The sequence below is a fragment of the Sinohyriopsis cumingii genome, chromosome 16 (genome assembly GCF_028554795.1).
Source record: "Sinohyriopsis cumingii isolate HCF-2022 chromosome 16, ASM2855479v2, whole genome shotgun sequence".
Taxonomy (NCBI): Eukaryota; Metazoa; Mollusca; class Bivalvia; order Unionida; family Unionidae; genus Sinohyriopsis; species Sinohyriopsis cumingii.
The window spans coordinates 13,559,884-13,572,823 of NC_142976.1; positions in this window are offsets into that span (position 1 = coordinate 13,559,884).

Sequence of the window (12,940 nt, forward strand, 5' to 3'; positions counted from 1 at the left end):
GGTGTCTGGATCCCCTCCCAGGTTAGGGAAGTCAACTCCCCCTGTGGTGCAAAAGCAAGGAGCGATCTACATGGTTTGGAGACTGTTGAAAAGCCAAGGATTCTTCATGTGATGCCATCAGTGCCAGTGAAGGATAGATCCTTTACCCTTTAACCCACCCAGGGGAGGAAAAAAGCTTGAGAAAGATCTGGGCCTCGGCAGGAATGAGTACCAATCAAGCTGTGATAGATATGAGGCATGCTTTTTGCTGCCAGACTGTTCTTTGCCCAATAACCAATTGCCAGGCACAGATAAATGTCATCTTCATAGTCACTGGCATGTACTTAGGTTCATGATTCAGTTAGCAAATGAGGCAACACCAAATGTCATTGTTGTCTTTTGGCTTATTTGTCTAGTTTCTCATTGTATTAGTGTGATCGTTTCATCTTGATCCCCAAATTTATTCTGTCGACACACCCGCGTCTGATATATATTTAGACCTTCTCATCCAAAGGGTATATTCATTCAGTTTTCAGACTATGCAGAGGGTGAAAGAGTCAAAAAGAGATTCTCTTTCTAGTTAGATATTTATAAAGAGTAATTCGAAAGTATACTTTTGATAAGACAAAGGACTAATCTTCATGAGATGGAAGTCAAGATACCCATTATATGTCAAGAGAAAGGACATTGGGCTCCAGAATATCCACAACATCATAGCAAAGAGAGACAAAGAAAGATACCAGTTATCACTGTAGGAAAAAGGACATTGGTCTTCTAAGTGTCCTAAGAAGAAAAAAGCAGGAAGAGAAGGGGGAGGAAGAGAGTTCATCAGAAATAGAAAATGACATCTAGAAGACATTGGAGAGGAAAACTATGACAGTGAAGAGATTCAAAAGAAAGCATGTAAAAGAGAGAAAATGGACTTTTGTGATGAAAGAGAAGATACCAAACAAAACATAAGTGTCATTTGTCTTGATTTTCAAACTATCGATATAAAACTAGCGTTTTATTTTCACTGCCTTTCTTCTGTCCTTCACACTTCAAAGGTTTCCTACCTTGTTTTCTTTCCTCTTTGTTTTGCTGACGATTAAATACTTTTTGCTGCTTCTTTCTGTCCTTGTAAAACAAGTTCTCCAATTCTTCCCTGTCTCTTTCTGAAATCATCCACCAATGGTAATGATAGAGAAGGAGGTGAAGATGGTACTGCCTTTGCAGGCAAACATTCGACAGGATATCAGCCAAAGCTAAATAAAAGTCGTACCCTTCTGGAAGAGGGATGCTGTTATAGCTGCATTAGTATAAGTCATTGTTCTATCACTTCCAGTATACGAGGTATCCACAGCAGATGCTCTGCAATACATTCGCTTAATTGTTTCCACCAGAGGTATGGTACTCTAACTGCTGCAATGGTAAGCTGTACAAAAGCTCGTGCACCTATATACTGAATATGATGTCATGCAGTCCAGTCTATTGTGATTGGAAGAGAGACCCCACCCCCTGAATGAATTTTGTAATGCGCTTTGGATTGGTGGAACATTTCAATCCGTTTCGAATAAGCTACATGTACTAGTGCATGATCCCACTGTTTCATCAAGACAACTTAGATGTGGTCTGCTGTAGAACGGTTTGTGCTGGTTTCGAACTTGTTGTTTAACCGGAGTACTTAGTTTATGTGAAGGCATCTATTGTTATAAATCCTTGTTGGGTAGATTGTGGTTTTGAAAAAACATTTCTAAACTTAAATCATATCCATATTCCATAACACTATGTTTGATGAATTTTTCGCAGAGTATGTGTATCAACTCCATTAATAAGTGGATATGAGAAGAAAAAGCATGCATTAGATAAAAGTAAGACTCGGGTGAATATTAATGATCATCTCTTGTTCTAAAATACTTTGAAACGTAAACTTGGGCTGATGACAATCCAACATAGGTTGACCCACGGATCTCGCCGATCAACATCGGATTAATTCATACACACGTGAAAAATGGCGGGGTTTCTCTTTGGATTGCAAAATTACATAGCTCATAATGTGATGAAGCGTCAATATTATCCGGTTTTAAAGGAACCCAGTGATGTTCAGGAATAATATCTTTCAAGTTTCAGTATTATTCAGAAGCAGCAGAGAGGGTGAATAGACCTTTTGCTAGAACGTCATTTTTGAGAAATTAAAACTTCCTACGAAAATGAAAAATATAAGGCCAATAACGCCAAACCAAACCTTGTATCCAACCGAGAGTTTCTCTAATTGGTTTAGTTTATTTAGTTACTTTATCGCTGTCGTTAGTGGGTTTTTTTAAAGTATGTGCGCGTGTTCACCCACTGCGACGCTTCACTGAGGTCGCACCCCCTCTACTGCTACAACTGTGTAAGTAATTAAATCAGTATCTCATCCAAAAGTTGTATCAAGACTTATTCAACATCGTGATCGAGGAGCATGTAAATTTATTGTTATAAATCAGTGTGGAATAGATTGTGTTTTTGAAAAGAAGTTTTTAAATCTGACTATATCCATATCTCAGCTGCATCGGGTCTGATGAATATTTCGCAGAGTATGTGTATCAATTTCGTTAAATATAACTAAAATATTGCAGTTATCACTGATCACTTATGGTATTTGTGTTTATCGCTGAGTAACATAAATCATGTCTGTTTTTTTTTGTCTGCTCGAGAAAATATCCGAGCTGGATTTTATTGTTTGTCCAGCATCACATCTTCATATACTATGAGATTATTAATAAATCCATTGAGGTCATTCACAGATGGGGCTTCATCAATATCAGTGATAAAATCACTACTAGGTAATTTCAGTACCATCATCGTCGAACAATTTTGCATTTTCTTTAAAATCTTTAAGCACATCGTAGCATCTCTGCTCATCTACATGTGGTGCCACTAAATATAACTTATCCCACTTGAGCCATCTCATCAGATTAAGCAACAATTGCGTCTTACAAGACCCAGATGGACCTATGATAATTGCTCTAATAGAATTTTGTAGCGCTAGATGATGCTTGACTGGCTTTTGCATTCATGATGCTGAGAAATCAATGGTATCCATGTTGTACAAATATAATAAATAATATGGATTTCTATTGTGTTTGATGCAGAGCACTCACCCCCACTAGTGGATTAACAACAATAATAATGAAAATAATAAGAATGAAAAACATGCACTTACAGGTAAGTGTGTAAAATGTGGTACAAGCGAATACAAATTTATCTCCGGACACAAAGTGTCTGGTGGTGATATCGCTGCTTCACTGGGAAAATTACCAGAGCTCCATGGGGTAAGTATCCAGGAGAAAAACATCTTCCTGGATATAATTATTGTGGTCCTGGAACCCGACTTGATATTCGACTTCACGAGTAAGATCAGCCAAGACCTGGAGAGTATCCAATAAATGCGATTGATAAAGCATGTCACGTTCATGATGTAGCATATAAAAATAAGGATTTACAACAACGACATATTGCGGATGTGAAGTTGATTCCTCGTTAAATTAAATAAAAAATAAATCTCTCAGAGAAAATTTGCTACCTTCCTAGTAAAATCCACGATGAAAGGTAAACTAGTATTAGGGGCCGGTAATTTGTAGCAGGGACTTTTGACATGATTTAACTGCTTTCCAATTTTCTAATTTTGTACAGTCATGTTGATTAGAATCCACATTTCAAGAAATGTTCTGCTTCTGCAGTCCCAAACAATACAAGTAGAATCTTTATAGCACACTCACCCCATGGTCTTATGCACATTAATCATTTGGTTTAACAGGTCTAGCTCTATGGTCTATGTAGTGAGAACAACAGGCATTTGTGTTTATGCAAATTAATTAAATAATTATTTACAGGACTTGGTTTTAGATTTTGAAAATGCTAATGATATTAGAAACAATATGGTAGATTAGGTTTCTCTAATTAGCAAGAGTATCTTATACAAAGATATTAAAGAAATATATATTTTATACTTGAACTCAGACAATCTTTGCCAACCCTTACACATAAACTAGTTTTTTAACATTTATTTTTTGAGGGAGAGGTTGAAAGTGAGTGTGAGTCTGATCAGATATAATCATTTATGTTTTCAAATCAACTTCTAGGCAACTCATTAGTGAGATTTCAAATGTTTAGTTTAATGAATGAAACACAGATCTGTGTACCAGAAACAATCAAGCCAGTTATAGAAATATGATATCAGGATGTCTCCGCTAGGCGAATACATATTCAGAGGCAGACAATGTTAGAGGGAACTTTTGAATTTGGTACAGTGGAAATAAACCATTAAAGAAATATGTAGCCTCAGATATTTGCTTGTTTGCTCTACCAGCAAATTCCCCAAATTATCTGCCACCTACCCTACACAGCTACAACAAATTAATCAACCAGTTATTATTATAATGGAATCGATTTATTATTGCCCAAGAGGATATTGGAGGGGTAAAGCAGTGATTAACAAACTTACTGATGCAGCAAGTGTCACAGGTTCTGTTGCTGCAAATTGGTTAGTGCGACAGGCAATATGACAGATCTATATATCACCATCTAAACAAATTCAGTATGCACATTTTGATGTCAGCACTCATAATGAAGTTCTTCAAGCAGATTTTTTATTTTTATGTAACGACACCGTTAAAATTGGTAGACGTCAATCACGCACATATAATTACGCATTGACTTTCGTTGACGTTGCAAGTAGGTATAAAGACTGAGAAGTAGAACCACTATCAACTAAAGCAGTAACTGAAGCGGCATCTGCGTTTGAACGAATTTATCAATGTGGTGGTCTACAATGGCTACATTTACTACAGGTTGATCCTAGCAAGGAATTTCTTGGTGCAGTATCATCTCTGATGAAAAAACATAACGTCAAAATCGGACGAGAACATACCGCAATTCATCGCGATCAGGCAATTGTTTAACGATTTAATCTAACAGTTGCTTAGCGATTGTTTGGATATCAGTATGCGAAGGAAATAATTTCGAAAGACAAGAGTCGTCGTGTATAGGTTGCAAAACTACTAAGTGTAATAGCTGCGTTAAATAATGAAATTACTCGTGCAATTTCTATGAAACCTACCAATGCGATCACAAAAAACACATACCAATACAACGACATGACTCCTTCTAATAAACCCAGTAATAGGCAATGTGACTGTAAGATATCAACCTGGTGAACTTGAAGGTGGTAAAAACAGAGCAACTGATCCTATTTGGAGTGTGACGATACATACAATATCCAGTGTGGTAAGATCCACGGTTAGACATGCAATCTACAGATTAGATTCAACTGCTCCTCAACGTGGATTTGTACGCGAACAATTACAAGTAATTCCTGAAGACATACAATTACCACCGCATTCGCTTTTGTGAACTGGCGCCTCGACGTCGATTACACTCAAGACAGGTGAGCATTACATTTTTGCGTGTGTGACCAAGACTACTATTAATTCTATCAACAGTAAACTGTCTTGGATTATTATTTGAATACTGCCACAACATTACTGTATTACAGCTTGCACAATGATTATTCTGTTGTTGTTTTAATATATCATGATAAATTCAGATCAAAGTCACGATTATTTGTTTATCACACTGTTTATAACTATTATTTTCTTACTGCATCATCGCTGTTGCCATCCTGAATTTGATTATTATTTTCTGGGAAGTTTATTGAGATAAACAATTTTATGTCTGGTCACAGGATCATATATCGATGGTGCTGATGACAATTTTGAAATTTGATTATTTTTGTAATTAATATCTTTGATTTCAATGTCGGCAGATTAAGAACTACTAAGTCTCTTGTTTTATTCTCCATCAGCCCAACGATGCACCAGCTCCAATATGTAGTTTTTCTAGCAAACCTGTAATTTTTTGCATTGATATAAAATGAATCTGTGCCGACTCTAACAGCAGCATCAGAAAACCTATCATCGACAATAAATTAACGAAACATACGCAAGCATTGAAGATCTTAAATGAGTAATCTGCGGACCCTCGCCATCAGTGTTACTTACAAGTGTACCTAATTTAGTTCCTTCCGATAAGTTAACATAACTTCGACTTGTAAATGTGTTTCTCTCCGTTGTATCTGTAGTCATAAAATCAATTTCAGCATCATCTATAATTAATCTTGTATAATGTCGTTTATGATCGCATGATCCTCCATGCGTTAATTTACTAAAAAAAAGGTATGCCAAAATCTTTTGCGATTTTATTCTCAAAATCAGTTATATCAGGATTATCATCATTAGAATATTTCTTTTGCTGTGGTAACCAAACTTGTTTTTGCGAATTATATAATTGCTTCACTTACTGTTAACAATAATGATAGTTTTACATCAAGCATATATCGTAATAAAACTATTAGTGCCCACATTTTTTCTGATAAGCTTTTGCCAAACCAGACATAACAAATCGGATGAAGATTTTCGACAAACTTAAATGACTTGATACAAGGGAATCAAGTTAGGTCAAAGTCCAGTAATGGTCCGTTTATTGCAACTCTGGTAATTTCATGTGCTGGATAACCGAATCTCTTAAAATACTCAGAACGTTATCCCATTCTGAGAAAACCTCCAGGATAACATGCAACCATATCAACTAAAATAACATCATTATAATCGTATTTAGTGTTTCATAATCCGCCGTGTCCATATTCGATACAACTGAATTTTCCTTCTGCGCAAAATGAGCAGCAACTGACGGAACGGTAAAACAATAATTCATTAATTGTTCGTCATCGTCATGGGTATATTTGAACGCAGTATTTTTCATTTCAGCTTGGGAAGATTCTGTGCGATAAATATCTCCATTCGGTCGTACAAACTGATCATAGTTTCCATCAACAGAACTTTGAAACAGCCACACGTGGATATAGGATCGCTTTTACTTATATTTCTGACGAAATCAAACATATCATCGTTATACAACTTAACAGCTCGATTTCGTTGAAATATTGTTATATCCGATGTCCACGCATGCGCATTATGATCAATAATATTTATCGGAGCTCCTTTCGATTTATATTTCGATTCGTACAAAAGCTCTCCGGTTATTGTTTTTACCATTATTAAGAATTTTAGTTTCTTTTCCAGGATCTTTAACTCATCTGATGCCCACTCATTTATTTTTTTACGTCATAGATCCGTTAGTTTATTTCCAGTTATCGCGTTTGTGAAGTGTTCTGTAACTCGTTCGGTTACACAACTTTTTTTCGAAACTTTCATCGGTTTGAAATCATGAACGCTAGGTTTATCATTTATTGGATATATTGCACAAATAACTACAGGATACACTCGTTCAAAATACGGTTCATTAATACCAGTCAACATTCCTGGTTTCGAAGTTTGATTTACCGTAACAGTATTTCCAGTGTGAAGACGGACAGGGTCATGTTTGTTACGGATAATCCAAGTATCGTTTAGCTACGCAATAAATTTTACCTTTGGAAAATATCTGTGATTCTCGAGAATATTATTAATCGACGCCGCTCGTTGGTCATTCATTGTAGTATTGTAGCATTCGGTGCTGCGCATGATTCTGAATGTTGAACACATGAGATGCACCATCACCGCGAAATTCTTTCTTGTCTCACGAATATTTCTGATCAGAGTTTTCGTCAGATCAAATAGATCTCTCGGCAAGTCAATGGTTCTTCTGTCAAGATCGAATATAGCTTTAGAAGGTTCGATTGTAGATAATCTCTCAAACTCTTCCAAATTATAATTAAATTATAATTAAGACAAATATAAATTTAAATTGAAACCTATATATATATATACAGTTGCGAGTGCAATATGGTGGTAAAAGATACAGAGAGCTGAAATGATATCATAATAAAAAAATTAACGCCAATGAATCTCCCATAAAACAACACTGACGACTATCTCGCCAAATTTTCAAAACAATTATTTAGACAAATAATGTTATTATATAAATAGAGCAAAATGAATGTGTGAAACATCCTATTATCAAAAATTATGGGGCATCTCGTTGTGATGTAATTAGGAACTGTCGACTAAAATAACCAGTCGGTTTTGTCACTAATACTGGTTATCTCAAATTTACTTTCGGGGAAGAACTTTATTTCTGTCATAAATTCGTTTACGAGTGTTTTCACGGATTAATCAAAAAGGGTCTTTTGATCGATCACATTAATTCAGATCCGAAAGATATCTCCTTGCGCAATTTAACAGTTATTACACAAAGTCAAAATTCCAAATTAGGTGAAATTAGTATGCATAAAATAATTGCAAGGAGGCTTATAAAAACTGTGAATGTGGAGACTGGTGAAGAAATAATATTTCAATCAATGAAAACAGCTGGAAAACATTTTGATCTGAGTATACTATGAAGTGTCGAATTTCGAATTACAGCGAACTTTAAAGTTGAATGCATTGAGTATTAAAATCTTATCGCATTGAAGCCAGAAAAGTCTTTGTTTAGTGTGACTTCGACCTTTATCATCTCCCCCATGTCAGTGTAAACTTAAAAGGGACAACATTCCGACTCAGTAAAATTGACTGGGGTATCTTAACACGGTCCTTAGAAAGTAAACATTTGAGCTACCAACCCTAACCGATTGGTAGGGACCTATGTCCACTTATCATTTTGTCAAAGGGAAATTGTCATGCACAGTCGTTCACAAATTCTGAGCTGTCTAAACCTGATGAAAGGAATTATTTCTTTGGGAAACATTATTGACCTCTGCTACCTTGGGCAAAATAAATTAGGGCGTACACTTTAGAGCAATCAGACTTTAAAGTGACGACCTTAGTCGAAATTCTTTAGTCTGAAAATTTCCTAGAAGAAGAAACTTAGTCTCGACTCCGAGGAAAGCATAAAGAGATTAGTGCTTTCCTCTTGAAAAAAGAAAGCGACCAGATGGTCGTCTTGTAAAAAGAAAGAAATATTTAGTGCTAGGAGCACAAATTCTGAAAGAGAACATCAATAAGGTATGCAATGTTAGTTTCACGTCATATTATATTATTTTATAGTTTGTTCTATGCAGGTGTGTTTGCTATGACTAGGTTTTCATATTATGTATCATTTATTCAATTCATGGAAATGTGTTGATGCTAGAGTTTTATGCAATTTATTTTATTCAATTTCATGGAAAGTGTTGATGCTAGAGTTATTATGCAATTTATTTTATTCAGTTTCATGGAAATTATTATGCAATTTACCTTTTAATTATACACTTATTAGTTCATTGGTATAATTGATTTCATGGGATCAAAATGTTCATATGTGTAGGATTTCATAGGGTTATATGAAATAACTTCCTTTGTTTGTTAGGACGATACAGATCATCGCGAGTTGACGATAATTACCTAATTATATCTGATTTTTTAATGCATAGATAATTTTGTAGATTAAGGATTGCTGTAAGTTACATATAGTGAATTTCATGCAATAGTAATCGAACATGTAGTAGCATAAATAAAATAATATTTGGTAGACGTTCACGTGGTAATTTAAGACTTGCTGTTGGAAGCGAGGTCAATATGCTACCGTACTAAGTCAGAATTTACGCGGTGTGCGGATAGCAACATGCTTTGAATAACGCATTGTATGTACCTCTAGGTGGGGTTTACAGAATTATGGGGTAATCTTGTCTTTTAAGGAATATCTTTCTGAGAGAAAGACGGAACAGTCTGGAGTCAGAAGTGCGGGGAAAGAAAGAAGGACGAGGTGGAATAAAAGGACCAGGAAGTCCATGAAGGGGCAAAGCATAGAGCTTAGGAAGGATGAACTAGGAGACATTGATATACGGTCAAAGTGAAGGAAGGTGATGCAATCAATCGTGGGCACTGCGCTCTTTTCACCTCTCGTTATGATGATGAACTAAATCCAAATTAGACACACCTGTTAAATTCTATTGATATAATCTAACTTGAATTGGAATTGCCGTTATTAATTTGTTCTGATTAAATTTGTTATTTCCTTGTCAAAAGGGGGCTCGTATTGCTTTATTTCACCCCAGCATTCTCGCTCAGTTCTCTTTTGATATTCCATTCTTCTTTCACTCCCGCCGGGCTATAATATCGAGGGAGGTCATCCATTAGATAACGCCAGCCAAATCCAATTAACCACCTTTCTTATTAAGAGAGCGACGTTACACATATGTTCGGTTCAACGCATCGCAGTTAATATTACTATATCAGCATTTTCGAAGAAATATAAACAAAAAATATTTCAGTATCTCAAATTGTTAGATATATACACTCTGTATGAAGGGAAATAAATTTGTCTGGTAAAAGCTAGATCGATTAAAAAGTTATCTCGCCTGTATTTTACAATAGTATTCGCTTATAAATAAATTACTATTTTTTGGGTAATTTTTTCCCATCGTGTTGCAAATAATATAACCAAATCTGTATTTTCAAAGAAATACAAACAAAGGTATCTTACTTCAGAGTATAACTCTATTGTAACACAGGGAAATTCAACGTCAGTGACTTTATTTCAAGACAGAAATTCAACGTCAATGACATTGTCATTGGACTAAATCAAGGGATATAACTCTGACAGATTAAGGTAGAGTCTGTGTATCTTATAAATAATTTTTATTTTCTGATGAATAATGTTTTTGGTTGGCTTTTGCGATACGTTATCGTTATTTTTCTGAATGTGTCAAGTTTCTTTTTTCCTCAAGATTATGTCAGCGATAATATTTAAGAAAAACCAACAACGAACAAGCCACGCCCATTTTTGAGCTACTTTTTGATTACCAAGTATTGCTTAGCTTATATAGTATAGGTAGCGTTTTAGCAATGGGGTCTATCCATTGCTCGACTTTTAACACACAAAAATACACCAACACACCATGTTACCACGTTGTGGGTGCTCTTTTGTACTCCCCGGGATTGATTATGAGGGAGGGTGTGCAGAAATATGTTGAACGTAGAGATGGCCCCGTATATGCACTGTACCGTCTTTAGAATTAAGTTTTAGAATAAGTTAGTGTTGTGCCGTCCTTAAAATTAAGTTAGATAAGGTATACGTTGTGCCGTCCAAAATATGTGATTATATGTACTGTGCCAAAGAACTAAGATTGTATATACTGCAAATATGCTACTAAATATACTGCGTCGCCATATAATTTGCTAGAATATCGTTTGGATAGGAGTTTACATGGGGATTGTGCCATCCTTAGATCTAAGGTTGTAAATATATATCCATCTGAACTTGCTAGAATATCGTTTGGCAATCTAGGAGTTCACATGGAGGTTGTGTTGTGTAATATTTCGTATCACCCTCCTAATGTGCAAGAATGTCGTTTGGCAATCTAGGAATTCACATGGGTGTTGTACTGTCTATAAATTAAAATAGTGTTGTGTTCACATTTTTTTATTTTAAATAAATTCTTATTATATAATTATTTTGAAAATATTAATGATATTATTTCTGGAATTCAAAAATTAAAACGTGATGGTATAAAAATATCGGATGAATTGAATCCCGAAGGTTTTTTTTTTGTTTTGATTTTGAGTCATTACAACAACGACAATTAGGAAATGGATATACACTACCAGCAGAATACCGATTCATTAAGCTGATTCAACAAGCTATGTTCCAATCCTTGGCGACAGTCTCTTTCACGCGCAGTTAAGAAATGAAATCACAATTATATCATGAATAACAAACAAAAGAGATTGTGAATACACGCGTAAGACAATTGAAAAAATTATATCAGATCACGAAAATGAAAACGCTGTCAATGACCTCAGTGATTGTGAACGTGAAACTAGTAAAACGTCAGTTGAGGGGATTGTGGAAGTAAACGTTATAGCAATAGCGAGTGTTTCAGCTTCGTCTGGTGTAACTGATTATGATAATGAAAACAATAACAAAGTTACTAGCGATTGTAAAAGTGTTGACAACAAATATTATTTATTCTGATTCAGATTTATTTTTGTTAAGATTATAACATGTATTCTACTTCACATTTATTTTAATTCTGATGATATTTTTTGATTCAGAAATATTTTTTGTATTTTAAAAAAAATATTATGGAACTTTCTGTTTTCAGTAGGATTTTCATTATTTTGAATTTCATTTACCCCAGCAAATTATGAAATCTGTCATATAATTATTACTTCAAATACCATTTACCTCATCAAATTATAAAATCTAACTGATTTTCACAATTCTGAGTACCATTCACCCCATCAAAGTCGACAATAAGTGAAGAATAAGATTAAAATATTTATTCTAATAATAATATTTATTCGGATAATAATATTTTTTCAGATTATAATATTTATTCGGATCAGAATATTTATTCAGATTATGATATTTATTCGGATTATAATATATTTTTCGGATTCAGATTTATTTTGTATTAAGATTGTAATATTTATTATGTAATATTTTGCTTTTAGTCGGATTTTGTCAATTTTGAGTATTATTTACCTCAACAAATTAGACAATCTGACTGATTTTTACAATTTTGAGTACCATATACCACATCAAATTATAAAATCTAATTTATTTTCACAATTTGAGTACAATTTACATGAAATCTGAATGATGATCATTACAAAAATAAATTCTGTTATAATATATTTATGAAATTGTAACTATTTTTATTTTTATGTTTTTCATAGGACTTTTACAATTTTTAGTACCATTAACCCCATCAAATCTTAAAATCTGACTGATTTTCGTTATTTTGAGTATCATCTACCCAATCAACATATAAAATCTAACCAATTTTCATTTTAAGAATAATTTACCCCATCAAATTTTAAAACCTAACTAATTTATTTTGAGTAACATTTACCTAAAATCTGAACGAGAACCAGTATTTTAAAAAAATTCTGTTATAATGTATTTTATTTACCCTGATTAGGAATCAGGACTGAAAATTAATCATGAAAGTGAAGATTAATGATCTTACATATAGATTTAAATTCAAAACTTTATGTTGCAAATCAAGCAAGTGTCCAAC